Source organism: Tursiops truncatus, chromosome 11 (assembly GCF_011762595.2).
Source record: "Tursiops truncatus isolate mTurTru1 chromosome 11, mTurTru1.mat.Y, whole genome shotgun sequence".
Lineage (NCBI taxonomy): Eukaryota > Metazoa > Chordata > Mammalia > Artiodactyla > Delphinidae > Tursiops > Tursiops truncatus.
In genome coordinates, this window is record NC_047044.1 from 52,925,255 (window position 1) to 52,945,168 (window position 19,914).

At 43.3% G+C, this 19,914-nt stretch overlaps 1 protein-coding gene across 4 annotated transcripts in view; it reads left to right on the forward strand.

The window, feature by feature from the left end:
* PPM1H (protein phosphatase, Mg2+/Mn2+ dependent 1H) overlaps nt 1-19,914 on the forward strand; it is a 258,738-nt gene that overhangs the window by 100,370 nt on the left and 138,454 nt on the right. The window lies entirely within an intron of this gene.

Sequence of the window (19,914 nt, forward strand, 5' to 3'; positions counted from 1 at the left end):
GAAGAGTTCCAGGGTATTCTGTGCTATAGTTTTTTAGCCTGAAGAAACGCAGTGGGATATGGTGAATTACTGATTGTATTCTCCCTTAAAAAATACTCGGCAATGGGTCTAGTTTCTCCTTTTTAATTTAGAGTTTAGTGATATAATTAGTGAAATAAAGAAAGAAACATTTCTCTTTTGAGGAATAAGGAAGAGAAGTTTTGAGACCTCTGGGTATGGAGTGGCTATGAAGGAGAGAAGGATGTTTTCTGTGACAAGTTGGGGGTGGACTTTTCCTGTGCCGGCATCACATTGGGTAGTTGGTGTCCGAAGAACCTTTAGCCCACAGTCAGGCAGGTAGGAAATCGATACTCCGTGGCAATGTGCAATCCTCTCAACATTCCTACGCGTCTGATTATTTGTTTGGGGACATAGGGTGTATAGCTAGGAAAGAAGAGAATCTAGAATGCCAGCGTTTCTGAAAGACATTGTCATAGAATCGTCCCTTAGGGAAAATGCTGTAAGCTTGTTGAGGGCAACACCCTCTCCCCCAGCATCCTCCTGCCTTCCTCCTACTGAAGCCTTTTCAATTCACCTGGTCATGACTTGTGGGAACTAATCACCATTACTAGGTTTTCTTTCCTTTAATTTGAAAGGTGTTAAGAAGTCTTTATTTATTGTACTGATTGCCACCCCAAGTGAAACAGCTTTTCCAAGAGCTTTTGTTTTTCAGTTCCCAGGTACCTAGTCATTCTAGGAATGGGATAAAAAGAGGACCATAGTATATCGCTTCTCTGGGGAGGGAGAAAGAGAGTTCACTCTTAAGGGCATCTTATAACCTTGGTATTAAGATGATCTTATGTAAGATGTGTGAGTGGGAGGTAGGGCACTGTGGCAATAACCAGGGCATTCTCCGCCCACGTCTGACTCCCTGTTTTGAAAGAGATTATTTCTGGCTTAAGACGAATCTTGTGGACACACGCATTCTAAGTCTTATTCCCTTCAGAGCCCCCTTATGTTGTTACAGTCAAAACAAATCAAAGTATGTGGTTTCAGTATCTGTTAGTTCAGTGTCTAATTACAATAACAGGAGATGGCTGTGTCCACATCACGGCCAAGTTCATCAGCAGGGAAGAGGAAAGCTGATTATCTTTCTCAGCGGAGGATAGGGCAGCACTGTGGGAATTCCAGGCAAATAGGATCAAACTGGGGTGGGGAGAGGTAAAAAGGAAATGAGAAGGGGCTATTTCAACTCTCTGGAGTGAAGATTTGCTGTTCTTTCTATCTGTTTTCTGTAAGAAGGAGTCAGTCACCCGCCTCTCCCCCCTCCCCCCCACCACCGCCAGAACATTAAATGAAGGTTTCTCGTGGTTCCATGGTGGCATCCCTTCTGGGGCATTTGGCCACGTTTGGCTGTCTGCTTCCTGCAGCGACGTCAGCTATAACAATAGGAGCGGCCTTTTATTTCTCTCATTGTGTTTATTACTCTAAATTTTCCCTCTCAACTAAGGTCTTTGTCCTGAGCATGTCAAGAAAAACATAACCTTTCCATTTATCTACTTAGATTTTTTTGAAGCAGGCATGCAGTGGTTTCTCTCAAAACTCTTATCTCTTGGTTCCAGGGATTAGAACTCTTGCCAGTGATTAAGAAGAATGACTTTACACCTAGGAATTGTTCAGGCTGATGTCAGTTAGAATAACTTTACAGTTCCCTCCTCGGTGGGTGTTGATTCACTCTGAAGACCAGGTTTGACCAAGATGTACGTAGCTGCTGAGAACGCAACTCAAACTTGGTTCCTCAGTAGATTCTCCCACTGTGGCAAATCTTAAGGCTAAAGGAAAATAAATGGCGCTGAGATGGAAATTTCTCCTTGTTTCACTTGTAATCTGATTTCCCCAGAGCTTTAGGTGGGAAGAACATTGGCAAGAGCAGTAAGCTCTTGAGATTTTCTTTTCTTCTTCTTCTTATTTTTTTAAAACCCAGTGTTCGACATTCATGTGCCAGACACAGCACTGCTCTTAATGCTTTGCCAATATTAATTCCTTTAACCTCATAATACATAAGTATGGACTATTCTTATCTTTATTCTACCAGTGAGGAAACCGAGGCACAGAACTGGAAAGTGTGGAGCTTGGGTTCAACCCAGGCAGTCTGGCCTCCGAGCCTATACACACTGGTAACATGCTGCCTCTTCATCCTTTAGCAGCTGGGAAATACGGCAGGAAAATCTCCTTGGAAAAGTATGAAATGAAGGAAGAACAACTCCTAATGTTGAGATGTATAATTTCAATATAATTTGATGCTAAAATTTTCCTCATTCCCATTAGGATTTCTGTTTTGAATTAGGAGTTATTTAGCAGTCTCCCCTGTCGACTCAGAAACTGGATAACAGCTCTGACCGATTCAGGTGAAGAACACAATGGAAATGAAATTGTTCATCGTCTTATTGTCCTTACAGGCCATTTTTTTCTTGCTAAATTATTGAAGACCATTGTTTGCCTGAAACCATGGCAAGTAGGAAAAGCCTTCTGATTGAACAATAATGAGTGCCTTGAGTTTGAATCCCAGCTCTGCCACTCACTAGACATTACCTTGTGAAAGTTAGATGACCTCTCGATGCCTCAGTTTTCTTATCTGCTAATTGGGGGTAATAGTTCCTACTTCATAAGATTATTAGAATTAAATGAGTTAAAAATATGAAAAGTGGGACTTCCCTGGTGGCGCAGTGGTTAAGAATCCGCCTGCCAATGCAGGGGACATGGGTTTGAGCCCTGGTCCGGGAAGATCCCACGTGCCGTGGAGCAACTAAACCTGTGCACCACAACTACTGAGCCTGCGCTCTAGAGCCCACGTGCCGCAACTGCTGAAGCCTGCGTGCCAAGAGCCTGTGCTCTGCAACAAGAGAAGCCACTGCAATGAGAAGCCCGCGCACCGCAACAGAAAGTAGCCCCCGCTCGCTGCAACTAGAGAAAGCCTGTGCACAGCAACGAAGACCCAACAGCAGCCAAAATAAATAAATAAATTAATTTTAAAAAATATGAAAAATGCTTAGAATAGTGTTTGGCGTGTAGTAAATGCTCAATTAATATTATCTGTTGCTATTCTAACAGTGGGGTTTGCAGCTGCATTTCAATATTATTTCGCATTACTTGTGTTTCTACCGTAAACTAATTTAAGGAGAAGCTTTTGAGGTATAGAATAATAGTTTGAGAGCATTCCCGAGCTAATTTTTGAGTCTAGAATAAACCATAACACAAGTTAGCCAAAATGATCTTTAGCCACCTTTATACTTCCCGTCTCTCAGAAATTTTTATTTAATAGTGTTTTTACATATGGAACTAAATTGCCATTTGAAAACAAAAACCAAACATACTTATCCTACATCTTATTGTCTCATGAAGTGGAAGAATCGAACCAAAGAAATCTGCGTTTAGTGTTATCAGATCCTGAGAAGGAAGCAGTGCTCTTTTACATATATGAGAATAAGAGATCTTTCTCATTAGGGAACAAAATATTGGAATAATTTAGTCAGAGAAGTATGTTAAGAACAAACTAACTATGCGGTATGGGCATGATTCCAAGTGGACAGCAGTAGAATGTGGGCCCAAGGAAGGACTTGTCACGAAGTTTCTCCACATCTCAGCTTCATCATCAGCTAATTTATTCTTCTGCCTCATACTGTGTTGCTGTGAGATCACATGAACTGGTGGTTGAAAGCTCTGTGGATGAAATGCCTAAAAACAGATACTCTAATTCTGCATCGTCATCCTTGCTGTGATACCTTGAAGCCTGGCCAGAAACTTGGTGGAAATCAAGTCATATAGTAGCTTATGGTGGGGATCAGAGGAGGATGTCCGCTCTCTGTTTCCCCAGTGGAAAATAAGTAATCCCTCTTCTTGGGCAAGAAAGGAGGCAGGCAAGTGCATACCATGTTCATACTGAGCCTTTTGTAAAACTGACCAAAGGATTTAACTCAAAGTGGGATTTCCACATTTGTGATATTCCTTTCATGCTGTCCTCAGGTTATCTGAATACCTGGTGGGTTGGGACAGGGAGTGGAAGTTGAGGGTAAAATTAGCGGTGAACCTGTGTCTTCAGGGAAGGCAACCAGGAGGATGACACCACTTTTTCCTGTAAGACAGCTGTTTCTAGAGTAGCCATCTCCAATCCATCAGTTAGAGACAGTTTTTTTTTGAGTATATACCCTTAATATATGTGTTCATTTATTGATATATAGCCATACTACTGACCATCCATCTAGTATACATTTAACAATTACAAACACATGTTAAGGATTTAAAATATAATATAAAGACAATAAAGATGAAAAGGCAATTTTTTAAAATATAACAGCTAACAGTTACATGGTGTTGATTATATGCCAGCCATTGTTCTCTGTGTTTTTCATGCAGTAACCCATTTACTGCCTTGCTAAGAGCAGAGACTTCTTGTTTCCATTAGCTTATATCTCAAGGCACAATTCATCATTAACAATAGCAAGTATAATTCCATATTTCAGCTGTCTCCTTGAGCACATCAGATACTTCTGGCTAGAATGGTTATTATTATTTGTCAGATATGACTAGTTGTCATTGCTTGGAGTGGGAAGTACCAGGTGTGACATGTTCTTTTTTGCTTGTTTTCTATCAGCAATTTCTTTGCAGGGATTCTTAGAAACCTGTGCTCTATTTTGTGAGGGATAATTGAGTTAAAAACTTCATAATATAATGTGCAAGACCACCCCGTTGGGAGCACATGTACCCAGGAATAGGTCGCAATAAGCCAGAGCTAATACAAGCGCCAGGGCACCCGTGCTCCATCATGTCCTGGAGACTTACCGACCCTGTGAGGGCGCCAGTGTCAGCCTGTATGAGAAATACTAGCTAAGGTTAATTTTCTTCTTCCACATTAAGTGGAACCATATGAAAGAATTTCTAATTCTAACGTTCTCCTCTTACACGCCGACTGAGCGTTTTAAGCTCCCCCTCGACTCTGCGTGCTCTCTTGTGGAAAGTGCTCATCTGGAAGGGAGAGCGGTGAAGTGGGCTTGCAACCTGAGCGCTTGTGTGGTGGGTATGAGATGCAAAGCCTGGTTTCTTTGAGCTGGTACCAGTGCGTCAAACCTCATTCTCTGGTATTCTTTGTGTTTCCTACCTTACATCTCAACACTTCTGTCGGGCTCCACAGGAAACAATGGAGGTTTTCTCTAGAATCTCCGCTTCTTTGTCAGCATGCTGGAAGAGGGGCTGCCTCATTGTCTGCGGCATGGCTCACGAAGGCTGTTTTGCCTGTGGGTCCCCCAGAGCTGAGGGGCATGTGATGTGGCTCCTGTTTCAATAGGGCTAAAACCGAGGCTACGGCTTTTCGACGTCCTTGCTTAGCTGTGCTGGAATTACAGCTGAAGCTGCATGGACACAAGCTGCTTGCCTTCAGACTTATTTTAGCTTGTTCGGTGGATACCTTTCTGTTTGGTGCAATCTTCTTTAAAGGCCCAAGGAACCCTCCCCAGTTAAAGCTTACTAAGTTCTGGTATAATATATGATCATGAAAATGGGAAAAAGAAAATAAGCAATATGATTAAAAAGCAGTTTCTAGAACTTTAGAGAAAGGAGGCTATAACATGGAGCCTACTTTAGTGAAATCCTAAAAGAGAAACTATGAACTTTGAACTACCAATTTGTTACCTTCTGGAATATTCCTTAGTCTTATTGCAGATGTATTCCTGAAAAGGGGTGGGAATGTGTATGTATTATAAATTACGTAGAAGGCTATCTTTTTTTTTTGTAAAGGAAATAACTTAGAATGCAACTGGAAAACTTTTTTTTTTAAATTTTTATTTATTTATTTATTTATATTTTTGGCTGCCTTGGGTCTTTGTTGCTGTGCGCGGGCTCTTTTCTAGTTGTGGCCAGCAGGGGCTACTCTTCGTTGAGGTTCCCGGACTTCTCATTGGGTGGCTTCTCTTGTTGCAGAGCACGGGCTCTAGGCGTGCGGGCTTCAGTAGTTGTGGTACGTGGGCTCAGTAGTTGTGGCTCGTAGGCTCCAGAGCGCAGGCTCAGTAGTTGAGGCTCACGGGCTCTAGAGCACAGGCTCAGTAGTTGTGGCACACGGGCTTAGTTGCTCCGCGGCATGTGGGATCTTCCCGGACCAGGGCTCAAACCTGTGTCCCCTGCACTGGCAGGCGGATTCTTAACCACTGCGCCACCAGGGAAGTCCCAAAATTCTTATTTCTTAAACTGCTGTACTGCTTTGAAAAAATAAATACGAATGAAAAAATACATTTTCTCCCTTCCTTTCTTTGTATATTTAGTAGTTATTGAGCTTTTAGTAGTTACTGAGTAATTCTATACCAGGGACGCCCTGGAATACCATAGTGAATGAGACACACGTGAGTGTCCAAGTAGGCCGATACAGACACGTCCGGCAATTCCACACCAGTGGGATAAACACTGTTGTAGGGGACGTTCAGGGGCTGAGATGGTCCAGGCAGGCTTGGTGAGGAGGTGATGCTTCCACTGAAAACTGAAGGGTACGCAGTTCTCCAAGCAGAGGGCCAAAAATGAAGGCAGAAGGAAAACATGACACTTACAGTCTTACAGGTGAGACAGAGTTAGAAGAGAGAGGACGAGAGCATCCCCGACCACTGACAAGGAGCAAGAGAGGAGCAGCAGCTAGATCATGCAGAGCCCCTGAGCCCACGTGAGCATCTAGAAGACGGAAAAGGACTTTAAGAGCAGTAGGGGGTGATTGAAGGTTCTATGCCATGACGGAATACAGGTGTGTTTGCAATGAAATTGCAGATTTGCGGTGCTTTAAAAGCACTGTGTTCGTGTAGCTTGGGATTTGTCAGTCCTCTCTGGTAGATCCCCAGCTGCCTTATTCCCAGCTCAGACCCCTGACGTCAGTGTAGTCCCTCGATGCTGGTGTGACATTGAGGAGGTGCTCATTCCTCAAGTTTCTCAGATCTGACTTTATGCGTCAAACCATGCACTCTTATCTGAGAGCAGCTGATGGCGCCGTTTCGAGTAAAGAAGAGGGTGAGGGAGAATCGAGTCCTTGTATCCGTTTCGGAATAAATGTATGACACGTCCTGTTTGATCATGATACTTTCAAAAGTGGACCTGAATTCTCTGTTAATGTCTAGGTCCCATTTCAAATACCATACAGCTCACTCCAACCTCATATTTTTCCTTGAAATGTCTCATGAAGTCCTCTCTCCTGGCCCAGTGGTACTACCCTGACCGAGGCTCTCTTTGCCTCAGGACAGACCTCTGTGAGCCCCTTAAATTCTGGTGCTTCCTTTTCGCGGTGCACCTGCAGAACGTGTTGGCATCAGTGCTCCCTCAGCCCGGCTCTCAGCACTTTCAGGGGTGGAGGTACTCCTCATGCCCCAAGGCAGCAAACTGGGGCTCCTGGTCGGCCTTGCTGGACTCCAGAACCTCACCCTGACCGGAACCTAACCCTCAAGGTCGGCCTTAATCAGGTCACTGTCCACATGGGCCTCCATATATATATATTTCTCTTTTCACCTACATTGCCTATTAGTTTCTCCCTTTTCGCAGAATATTCTTTCTTTCAATCCACCATTGCCCAAGCACGTGGACAGACAGTCACAGACAACATGATGAATGCTGCAGTCAGGGTGGGCACAGGGGGCAGTGGGAGCTTCCAGGAGGAGGTGACAGTTAAGGGGATTACTAAAAGGTGGAAAAAAAACCACCAAACAAACAGAAAAAACGGTAGGGCTTCCCTGGTGGCGCAGTGGTTGAGAGTCCTCCTACCGATGCAGGGGACACGGGTTCGTGCCCCGGTCCGGGAAGATCCCACATGCCGCGGAGCGGCTGGGCCCGTGAGCCATGGCCGCTGGGCCTGTGCGTCTGGAGCCTGTGCTCCGCAACGGGAGAGGCCACAACAGTGGGAGGCCCGCGTACCGCAAAAAAACAAACAAACAAAAAATAAATAAAATAAAAGGTGGGGGGGAGGTGGACGGGGAGGGGTAGTCGTGGTTTGCTGTGAGCTGCAAGCCTTGTAGTTTTGCATGGGTGGGATTTGGGGTAAGAGATGGAATGTGGAGAGAGAACCAGAGCCTGCAAACCCGGGCTCATAGCCTTGAGTCAGCTTGCAGGGCAGGTTGTTAGGCTGGTAAAAGACAGTGATCAGATTTTGTGTTTTTTGAAACACTCAGGTTCCAGAGTGTAGAAGTGGCTTCGTGAGCCAGGTGTCCATCAGGGCAAGCTTTCCCTCCAGGGCTGGGCGGAGTGTGGGGGTGTTAGAGCATGGACTCTGATCCCAGCTGCATCGCTTAAGAGAGGGTAACCTGGAGTGGTTACCCTCTCCGTCCCTCATTTTCCTCCTGTAAAATGGGGCTAGTAATCACACCTCATAGGGTGGTTACTCATAGGATCGTAGTAAGGATTAAATGAGCGAATTATTTGTAAAGCATTTAGAATATCGCCTGTCAAATGATGGGAAGGGTGCTCGAGGCCCGTAACTGGCTGTGTCTGTGCCTTGTGGTCTTTTAGACTCTAGTAGCTGAGCTGGCATCTGAGTGTGTGGGGTGTGAGCCGGCTTTGTCGTTATTTCCCCACGTAGTATATCACTCACTTGAAGTTCCTGCCACAGGAGGACAGTGAAGATTTTGAAATCTCTTGATGGGCTTGGTTTTATCTAGTTCAAAGGCTTTCAAAATTTTATTTTAAACTGTCGAATTCTTTTATCCACAATCTTTTGCAAAACCTTGGTGTTCATAACTGATGAAACTGTGCTGCTCTGGTTGGAATAATAGTCATAGGGACTCATCACTTCAACAGCCACTAACCTTCCTCTTTCCTAAGGTACCTATTTAGAACTAAGGAACACGGTTTGGATACCACTGGTCTGATCAGTTTAGGGAAATGTAAGTGACTCATCCGAGGTCATACAGTGAACCCATGGCAGATTTGGGACTAGAATGTAGGTCTCCTGATGGCTTAGCAGCCCCCTTTCCTTTAGACCAGGGGTTCTCAACTGTGACTGCTCGTTAGAACCCCCTGGGAAGCGTTAAAGAAGACGAATGGTGGGGTGCCACCTTCAGAGACACTGCTTTTAATGGGTCTGGGCTTGGCCCCTGCATCAACCTGTGCTGGATTTCTTCAGCCTACACTTGATTTGTGGAAAGCAACTTTCTTTGTGGAAAACATTATGTCTTACAAGTTTTAGCTGTGAAAATTATTAATTGCATTTAAAAAATTTGCTGTACCAGACTTTATAGCCCTGTGCAGAGGTGTTCTCAAAAGGAGAATGTTGAGCCCTTCTGAGCCCCACGTCACAAGTCCCTCAACCAAGCTGCCTCGTGACTGTTTAAAAATTCCCCAGATATTTTGTCAGCTGGTGGTGGTTTCGGTAGCTGCAGAATGCTCTGCGTCGTTGAAGGAAATGGTTGGCTTACTTGTCAGAAATATTACAGAGTTGCTTTTTTTTAAATGTAGCATTCCACGGCAGTGTGGCTCGTTATTTCACGGGGCTTGATCTTCTTTGATTCAAATCGTGACTCTGGAAACATGATAAAGTTTGGTGTCACAGAATCTGTGCCCAGACACTGACATGACTGCTGCTATCCCGTCTCTCACCTGCCCCTGCTGCAGCTTCCTCAGAGGTGTTTGCTGGGTTTTAATTTAATCAGGTATAGAAGGACGGTGTGCATAGGTTTCACTCAGGTGGCCTTGGGCCCTTTGGGGAATTGGATGTGATGAGCAAGGAATCCTTTCCTTTTGCCCCTTTCCCCTATTTGTGGGGATGTAATACGGCAGTATGTACTTTACTAATGCAGCAAGTAACAGGAGCTAGCAGTGGGGTTGGCAATCCTTGCAAAGCAGTGATGAGCGTAAATGATAATTCAAAATGTGCAGATGGACAATGCTATTCCTGTTGGTGACCAGGTCACAGATACTGCTAATACCGCTGTGCGCTGTTGCCTTACATTCTCAGTATGGGGAACTGACAAATTTCAGAGGTCTGTGGAGATAAAGATGGATTCATGTGAATTCTATCCACAGATGCCCTGAATTAAGAACATTTTCCTGGGGGTTCAGGTTTATTCCCAGTGGATATCCACTTCTGCCTACTTCAGATTCTTTTCTGTGCCTGTGCCTTACTTATGTGGGCTCCTTCTTCCTGCCACGTATGCCGCAAGTCCCAGGATACCATGTACCCATGCTTCTCCACGTGGCCAGCTCTTGTTACAGAATCTCGCAACAGTGGCTCATCGAAAGGTCATGAAGCCCATGTGACAGCTTTTCTAGGGCCTGTGCAGCATCCCGAGCCAGACCTCAAGGGCCCAGGCTCCTGTTGACCTCCTGCCCCACACCTTGCTGACCTCCTGCCCCACACCCTGCTGACCTCCTGCCCCACACCCTGGGCTGCAGTTTTCAGCCTTTTTGGCAAGAGGGTTATGCCACCTCCAGAAGTCACTACTGTGACCCAGGCAGGAAGAAAGGGGGAAGGATAAAGGGGGAAAGACCAGGCCCATTGATTTGTCCTTTTTGTCAAGAAATCTGTAAGTTTCCTGGAAGTGTCCACCCAGGACAATTCTTCTTGCAGCTCATTGGTCAGAGTTGAGGCTATGTGACCACACAGAGCTGCGAGGGAGGCTGGGGTGTATTTTTGGTGGATACGTTGCTGTCCCAAACAATCAGTAGTGAGGAGGAAGGAGGATAGACCCTGGATGAGCATCTACCAGAATCAGCCCCATCACCTGAGCCTCCTGGTGCTTCCCTCTCCTGGGCTGCCATATCACCTCTCAGTCCATCCAAATTCTACTTGTCCTGTCTTCAAGGTCCACCTCTCCCCCACTTCCCCAGCCCACACTGGTCTATCCTTCTTAAACCTTGAACTTGCAGGATTAGCAGAGGCATCGGAGTCTTGTAAAGAAGTTCCCTCACCCCCGCCACTGAAGCCCAGAAAATAACTTACCTGAGATCATATTGTATAATGATAGCAGCACCCCCAACGCCACACACGCGCACGCAGACGCAAGCACGTGCACATGCACATGCATACACGCATACACACACGCACACACATACACACAGCAATGCGCACGCAGCACACACGCATGCACGCACGCACACATGCGCACACAGCAGTGCACACGCAGCACAGACGCATACACACACACGCGTGCATGCGTGCCCAGTTGCTCCAAATGTGTTACTTAGCTGCTGACTAGGCATAAATTACCACTTAACCTTTCCAGTACCTCTGCCATAAGGTAGCTATCACCTGCCTTTTAGTTGCTAGGAAACCATGGCACAGAGGTGTTAAGCAACAGGGACGTCCAGCTCTAGAGTGACCCAGACAGGGTCCAGGGCCTGGACTGCCTTCCTCTCCTTGTTCTGTCTCCCAATCAGCTGATTGGTATTGAAGATGCCATTTGAGTCCAGATCTTCTAATCCTTTGGTCATTGTTTTTTTCCACTTAACTTTCCTCTGAGATAATGTGCTTGTTCCTTCTCTTTATGGTGCTTTTAGTCATTCATAAGTGTTTCTTCCTGCCTGGATTTGATTGAGTGCTTATTAGGGTGGTTGTTACCTCCTAACTGACATCCTCACTTTCACCCTTTATTCCGTCCTAATCCTCGCAGCGTATCTTGAATGACCTTTTTTTTTTTTAATCTTTATTGGAGTATAATTGCTTCACAATATTGTGTTAACTTCTGTTCTGCAACAAAGTGAATCAGCCATATGCATACATATATCCCCATATCCCCTCTCTCTTGCGTCTCCCTCCTACCCTCCCTATCCCACCCCTCTAGCTGGTCACAAAGCACGGAGCTGATCTCCCTGTGCTATGCAGCTGCTTCCCACTAGCTATTTTACATTTGGTAGTGTATATATTTCCATGTCCCAGCTTACCTTTCCCCCTCCCTGTGTCCTCAAGTCCATTCTCTATGCCTGCGTCTTTATTGCTCTCCTGCCCCTAGCTTCTTCAGAACCATTTTTTTTTTTTTTTAGATTCCATATATAACTGTTAGCATACGGTATTTGTTTTCCTGTTTCTGACTTAACTTCACTCTGTATGACAGACTCTAGGTCCATCCACCTCACTACAAATAACTCAATTTCGTTTCCTTTTATGGTTGAGCAATATTCCATTGTATATATGTGTCACATCTTCTTTATCCATTCATCTGATGATGGACACTTAGGTTGCTTCCATTTCCTGGCTATTGTAAATAGAGCTGCAAGGACCATTATGGTACATGGCTCTTTTTTTTTTTTTTTTTTTTTTTGTGGTATGCGGGCCTTTCCTGTTGTGGAGCACAGGCTCCGGACGCGCAGGCTCAGCGACCATGGCTTACAGGCCCAGCTGCTCCGCAGTATGTGGGATCTTCCCGGACTGGGTCACGAACCCGTGTTCCCTGCATTGGCAGGCAGACTCTCAACCACTGCGCCACCAGGGAAGCCCGGTACATGACTCTTTTTGAATTATGATTTTCTCAGGGTATATGCCCAGTAGTGGGATATGGTATTTCTATTTTTAGTTTTTTAAGGAACCTCCATACTCTTCTCTGTAGTGGTTGTATCAATTTACATTCCCACCAGCAGTGCAGGAGGGTTCCCTTTTCAGCACACCCTTTCCAGCATTTATTGTTTATACATTTTTTCATAATGGCCATTCTGACCATTTTCATTGTAGTTTTGATGTGCATTTCTCTGATAATTAGTGATGTTGAGCATCTTTTCATATGCCTTTGGCCGTCTGTATGTCTTCTCTGGTGAAATGTCTATTTAGGTCTTCTGCCCATTTTTTAATTGAATTGTTTGTTTTTTTGGTATTGAGCTCCATGAGCTGTTTATATATTTTGGAGATTAACCCTTTGTCCGCTGTTTAATTTGCAAATATTTTCTCCCATCCTGAGGGTTGTCTTTTCATCTTGTTAATGGTTTCCTTTGCTGTGCAAAAGCTTTAAAGTTAATTAGGTCCCATTTGTTTATTTTTGTTTTATTTCCATTACTCTAGGAGATGGGTCAGAAAAGATCTTGCTGTGGTTTATGTCAAAGAGTGTTTTTCCTGTGTTTTCCTCTACGAGTTTTAGTGTCCCGTCTTCTATTTAGGTCTTTAATCCATTTTGAGTTTATATTTGTGTATGGTGTTGGGTAGTGTTCTAATTTCATTCTTTTACATGTAGCTGTTCAGTTTTCCCAGCACCATTTGTTGAAGAGGCTGTCTTTCTCCATTGTATGTTCCTTCTTCCGTCGTCATAAATTAGGTGACCATATGTGCGTGGGTTTATCTCTGGGCTTTCTATCCCGTACCATTGATTTATATTTCTGTTTTTGTGCCACTACCATAGTGTCTTGATTACTGTAGCTTTGTAATACAGTTTGAAGTTGGGGAGCCTGATTTGTCCAGGTCCATTTTTCTTTCTCAAGATTGCTTTGGCTATTTGAGGTCTTTTGTGTTTCCATATGAATTGTAAAATTTTTGTTATAATTCTGTGAAAAATGCCATTGGTAGTTTGATAGGGATTGCGTTGAATCTGTAGATTGCTTTGGGTAGTATAGTCATTTTCACCATATTGATTCTTCACCATATTGATTGGTATATTTCTCCGTCTGTGTCATCTTTGATTTCTCTCATCAGTGTTTTATAGTTTTCTGAGTACAGGTCTTTCGCCTCCTTAGATAGGCTTATTCCTAGGTATTTTATTCTTTTTGTTGCGATGGCAAATGGGATTGTTTCCTTAATTTCTCTTTCTCATTTTTCCTTGTTAGTGTAGAGGAATGCCAGAGATTTCTGTGCATTAATTTTGTATCCTGCAATCTTACCAAATTCATTGATTAGTTCTAGTAGTTTTTTGGTGGCATCTTTAGGATTTTCTGTGTATAGTATCATGTCGTCTGCAAACACTGACAGTTTTACTTCTTCTGTTCCAATTTGTATTCCTTTTATTTCTTTTTCTTTGATTGCTGTGGCTAGGACTTCCAAAACTATGTTGAATAAGAGTGACGAGAGTGGGCATCCTTGTCTTGTTCCTGATCTTAGTGGAAATGCCTTCAGTTTTCACCATTGAGAATGATGCTTGTTGTGGGTTTGTCATATATGGCCTTTAGTACGATTTTCTATGTATAATATCATCTCATCTACAAACAGTGACAGTTTTACTTCTTCTTTTCCAATTTGTATCCCTTTTGTTTCTTTTTCTTCTCTGATTGCCATGGCTAGGACTTCCAAAACTATGTTGAGTAAGAGTGGCGAGAGTGGACATCCTTGTCTCGTTCCTGATCTTAGTGGAAATGCTTTGTTTTTCACCATTGAGAATGATGTTTGTTGTGGGTTTGTCATATATGGCCTTTATTATGTTGAGGTAGGTTCCCTCTAAGCCCACTTTCTGGAGAGTTTTTATCATAAGTGGGTGTTGAATTTTGTCAGAAGCTTTTTCTGCATCTCTTGAGATGATCATATGGTTTTTATTCCTTAATTTGTTAATGTGGTGTATCACATTGATTGATTTGTGTATATTGAAGAATCTTTGCATCCCTGGGATAAATCCGACTTGATCATGGTGTATGATCCTTTTAATATGTTGTTGGATTCTGTTTGCTAGTATTTTATTCAGGATTTTGGCATCTATGTTCATAAGTGATATTGGTCTATAATTTTCTTTTTTTTTGTGATATCTTTTTCTGGTTTTGGTATCAGGGTGGTGGTGGCTTCGTAGAATGAATTTGGGAGTGTTCTTCCCTCTGCAGTTTTTTGGAAGAGTTTGAGAAGGATTGGTGTTAGCTCTTCTCTAAATGTTTGTTAGAATTCGCCTGTGAAGCCATCTGGTCCTGGAGTTTTGTTTGTTGGAAGATTTTTACTTACCGTTTCAATTTCATTACTTGTGATAGGTCTGTTTATATTTTCTAATTCTTCCTAGTTCTGTCTTGGAAAATTGTACCTTTCAAAGAATTTGTCCATTTGTTCGTGGTTGTCAATTTTATTGGCATATAGTTGTTTGTAGTAGTCTCTTATAATCCTTTGTATTTCTGTGGTGTCAGTTGTGATTTCTCCGTTTTCATTTCTAATTTTATTGGTTTATGTCCTCTCCCTTTTTTTCTTGATGAATCTGGATAAGAGTTTGTCAATTTTGTTTATTTTCTCAGAGAACTAGATTTTAGTATTATTGATCTTTGCTATTGTTTTCTTCATTTCTATTTCATTTATTTCATCTCTGATCTTTATGATTTCTTTCCTTCTAACTTTGGGTTTTCTTTGTTCTCTTTCTCTAGTTGCTTTAGGTGTAGTGTTAGATTGTTTATTTGAGATTTTTCTTGTTTCTTGAGGTGAGATTGAATTGCTATAGCTTCCATCTTAAAACTGCTTTTGCTGCATCCCATAGGTTTTAGGTCATTGAGTTTTCGTTGTCATTTGTTTCTATGTATTTTTTAATTTCTTCTTTGATTTCTTCAGTGATCTCTTGGTTATTTAGTAGTGCACTGTTTAGGCTCCATGTATTTGTGGTTTTTACAGTTTTTTTCCTATAATTGTTTTCCAGTCTCATAGCGTTGTGGTCAGAAAAGATGCTGGATATGATTTCAATTTTCTTAAATTTTCTGAGGCTTGATTTGTGACCCAAGATGTGATCCATCCTGGAGAATGTTCCATGTGCACTTGAGAAGAAAGTGTACTCTGCCACTTTTGGGTGGAATGTTCTATAAATATCAGTTAAATCTATCTGGTCTGTTGTGTCATTTAAAGCTTGTGTTTCCTTGTTTGTTTTCTGTTTGGATGATCTGTCCATTGGTGTAAGTGGGGTATTAATGTCCCCTACTATTACTGTGTTACTGTTGATTCCCCATTTCATGGTTGTTAGCATTTGCCTTATGTATTGAGGTGCTCCTATGTTAGGTGTATAAACATTTATAATTGTTATATCTTTTTCTTGGATTGATCCCTTGATCACTGTGTTGTGTCCTTCCTTATCTCTTGTTAACAGTCTTTATTTTAAAGTCTATTTTATCTGATACAGGTATTGCTACTCCAGCTTTCTTTTGATTTCCATTTGCATGGAATATCTTTTTCCATCCCTTCACTTTCAGTCTGTATGTGTCCCTAGGTCTGAAGTGGGTTTCTTGTAGACGGCATATATATGGGTCTTGTTTTTTGTCCATTCAGCCAGTCTTTGTTTTTTGGTTGGGGCATTTAATCCATTTACATTCAAGGTTATTATCGATATGTATGTTCATATTACCGTTTTCTTAATTGTTTTGTGTTTGTGTTTGTGGGTCTTTTTCTTCTCTTGTGTTTCCTACCTAGAGAAGTTTCTTTAGCAGTTATTGTAAATCTGGTTTGGTGGTGCTGAATTTTCTTAGCTTTTGCTTGTCTGAAAAGCTTTTGAGTTCTCCATCAAATCTGAATGAGATCCTTGCTGGGCAGAGTAATCTTGGGTGTAGGTTTTTCTGTTTCATCACTTTAAGTATATCCTGCCACTCCCTTCTGGCCTGCAGAGTTTCTTCCGAAAAATCAGCTTATAACCTTATGGGGATTCCTTTGTATGTTACTTTTTGTTTTTCCCTTGCTGCTTTTAATATTTTTTCTTTGAACTTAATTTTTGTTAGTTTGATTAATATGTGTCTTGGTGTGTTTTATCCTGTATGGGACTGTCTGTGCTCCCTGGACTTGGGTGACTACTTCTTTTGCCATGTTAGGGAAGTTTTCCACTGTAATCTGTTCAAATATTTTCTCAAACCCTTTCTTTTTCTTTTTTTTAAATTTACATTAAAAATTTTCTATACAGCATGGGCTTCCCTGGTGGTGCAGTGGTTGAGATTCTGCCTGCCGATGCAGGGGACACAGGTTCGTGCCCCGGTCCGGGAAGATCCCACATGCCACGGAGCAGCTGGGCCCGTGAGCCATGGCCGCTGAGCCTGCGCGTCTGGAGCCTGTGCTCCGCGACGGGAGAGGCCACAGCGGTGAGAGGCCCGCGTACCGCAAAAAAAATAAATAAATAAAAACTATATAAAAAGAAATTTTCTATACAGCAGGTTCTCCGACCCTTTCTTTTTCTCTTCTTCTTCTGGGACCCCTATAATTCGAATGTTGGTGCATTTAGTATTGTCCCGGAAGTCTCTGAGATTGTCTTCAATTCTTTTCATTCTTTTTCCTTTATAACTGCTCCTCAGCAGTTATTTCCACCATTTTGTCTGCCAGGTCACTTATTCGTTCTTCTGCCCCAGTTATTCTGTTATTGATTCCTTCTAGTATGTTTTTCATTTCAGTTATTGTGTGGTTCATCTCTGTTTGTTTCTTCTTTAGTTCTTCTAGATCTTTGTTAAACATTTCTTGTATTTTCTCAATCCATGCCTCCATTCTGTTTCCAACATTCTGGATCATCTTTACTATCATTACTCTGAATTCTTTTTCAGGTAGATTGCGTATTTCCTCTTCATTTATTTGGTCTTATAGGTTTTTACCTTGCTCCTTCAACTGTGACATATTTTTTTGCTGTCCCTTTTTTTTTTTTTTTAAGTTTTTTAATGAGTGGGATTGTGTCCCTATCTTACTGGTTGTTGGGCCTGAGGCTTCCAATACTGGAGTTTGTAGGCTATTGGTTAGAACTGGGTCTTGGTGCTGAGATGAGGACCTCTGGGAGACCTCACTCTGATGAATATTCCCTGGGGTCTGTTAGTCCAGTGGTTCAGACTTAGAGCTCCCACTGCAGGAGCTTTGGCCCAACCCCCGGCTCATGAACCAAGATGCCGCAAGCTGCACAGGGTGGCAAAAAAGAAAAAAAAAAGGAGAACAATAGCAAAGTAAAAAATAAAATTAGATGAGGAAACTAACAGATATGTTAGAAAAAATATAAAAATAAAAACGTAGATGAAATAACAACCGGAAGGTAAAACAGAACCACAGTAGTAAAAAAGAGGAGGAGAAAAAAAAAAATGAGGTGGAAAAGGCCTTGGCTGTGGAGGGCGGGGCCTAGGCAAGGGAGAGATTTGGTTGGTGGGCGGGGCCTACGCTTAGGACCCACAAGGCTGGAAAAGGCCCTGGGAACTGTGGGGGGTGGGGCTTAGCCTCAACAGAAGGGGCCCAGGCTTGCCTCCTGCCTCTGGTCTCAGAGGGCAGGGGACCTCACCTGGGAGCCCAGCAGGCTTCCTGGGCTTGAGTGGGCGGGGCAAATGCCCTCGTCTCCTGCTCCTCCGGTCCCAGAGGTCCTCTCCCACCTACCTCTCCTGGTCTTCCTGGCCTCCCTCTTATGCCCCCAGGGCCTATGCGGCCTGGAGGGGGCTTTGGAAGGCGGGGGACCAGCCTAGGAGCTCAGCAGGCTCCCTGGGCCCAAGTGGGTGGGGCAAACGTCCTCTGCTCCTCTCCTGCTCCTTGGGTCCCAGAGGGCCCCTCCACCTGCCTCTCCTGTTCTCTCCCGGCCTCTCTGCTATGCCCCCAGGACCAACCCGGTCCAGAGGGGACTTCTGAGGGCACAGGACCTGGCCTGAGAGCTGGGCAGACTTCCCCAGCCAGTTGGGCAGGGGAAACGCTGGGTGCGCTCCACCCTGATCCAAGCCCCTGAGGGTCCCTCCAGGCACTGGAGGGCTCCCAGAACCCCTCCCCGCTCTCAGACACACCTCAGGGGCACCGGTCCTGTCCAGCCTCCACTTCTCCTCCCCCTTCAGTCCCTCCATGTCCTACCGGTTCGATTGGGGGTTCTTCCCATCTCGTTGGGCATCGGGGTTCCCCACCAGCGTCTGGCAGTTGTGGGGTGACGCGACCTCTGTGTCTTCCCACCGCCATCTTCTCACCTTTAGCTTGAATGATCTTTTAAAAATACAAATAAAAATGATTTAAAAATACAAATCTTTTAAAAATGCAAATCTATTTTCTAACTCCCACTTCAATCCATGGCTTTCTGTTACTCTTAAGCTAAAGCCAAGATCCTTCATAAGTCTTGGAAGGACTGAGTGGTCCAACTACTACCTCCTTCTCCAGTCTCATGTCATCTCCCTCCTTTCCTGCCTCTGTCCCCTATTCAGCCACATGGCCATGGTCCAGTCTCCTCTTGACCATCACACACCTTCTACCACGGAGCCTTTGCACCTGCTGTTCCTGCTGCCTGGTGTTCCCTCCTTTCCCCTCTTTATCTTGTGAATTTCCAGTGGTCCTCAGCCTGGTCCTCATGTGCTCAGGAAGCCTCCAATATGCCCCTTTGCAGGCTGGCCTCACAGCACTTTGTCCCCTCACCAGAATTATGATCTTACATGTACTTGTGTGATTATTTGATCAGTGTCTGTCTCCTCCACTGGATTCTTAAAATCAGACCCTGTCTCTGTATCTTTCATCTAGTCTTTCATCCCCACTGCCTACTTTTGTGCCTGTCACAGAAAGAGTGCTCAGTAAATATTTTTTGACAAAAAACAAAAAAAAGACTATTTTATCTCTAAGCATCTAGCACAGAATCGAGTAAAAACAGAGTTTTAAAGGGCATAAATAGAGTAATGGCATATATCACCCTAAGTACGCAGTATCTTCCAGCATCATTCTAAGATGGACCAAAATGGTGGTTACCAGGGACTGGAGGGTGGGAGCGATAAGGAGAAATGTTGGGTAAAAGGACAAACTTGCAAGGAGTAGTAAAAAAGTCCTAGAGATATAATGCACAGTACAGTGAACATAACATAGACAACAATATTGTATTATAATAATCAAACTTGATAGGAGATTAGATCTTAATTATTCTAACCACAAAAAACCACAATTATAGAGATGCTAGCTATTGCTATGATGACAACTATATCACAATATATAAATGTATCAAATAAGCATGTTGTACACCTTAAATTTATACAATGTTATAGGTCAAATACTTTCAATTAAAAAAGTAAGATAGACCAAAAGAACTTTATATAATGGCTTCAACTAAAAAAAAAGAATTCAACATTTATTGCTGCAGGCTAGATAAGCCTAGTTGTCAG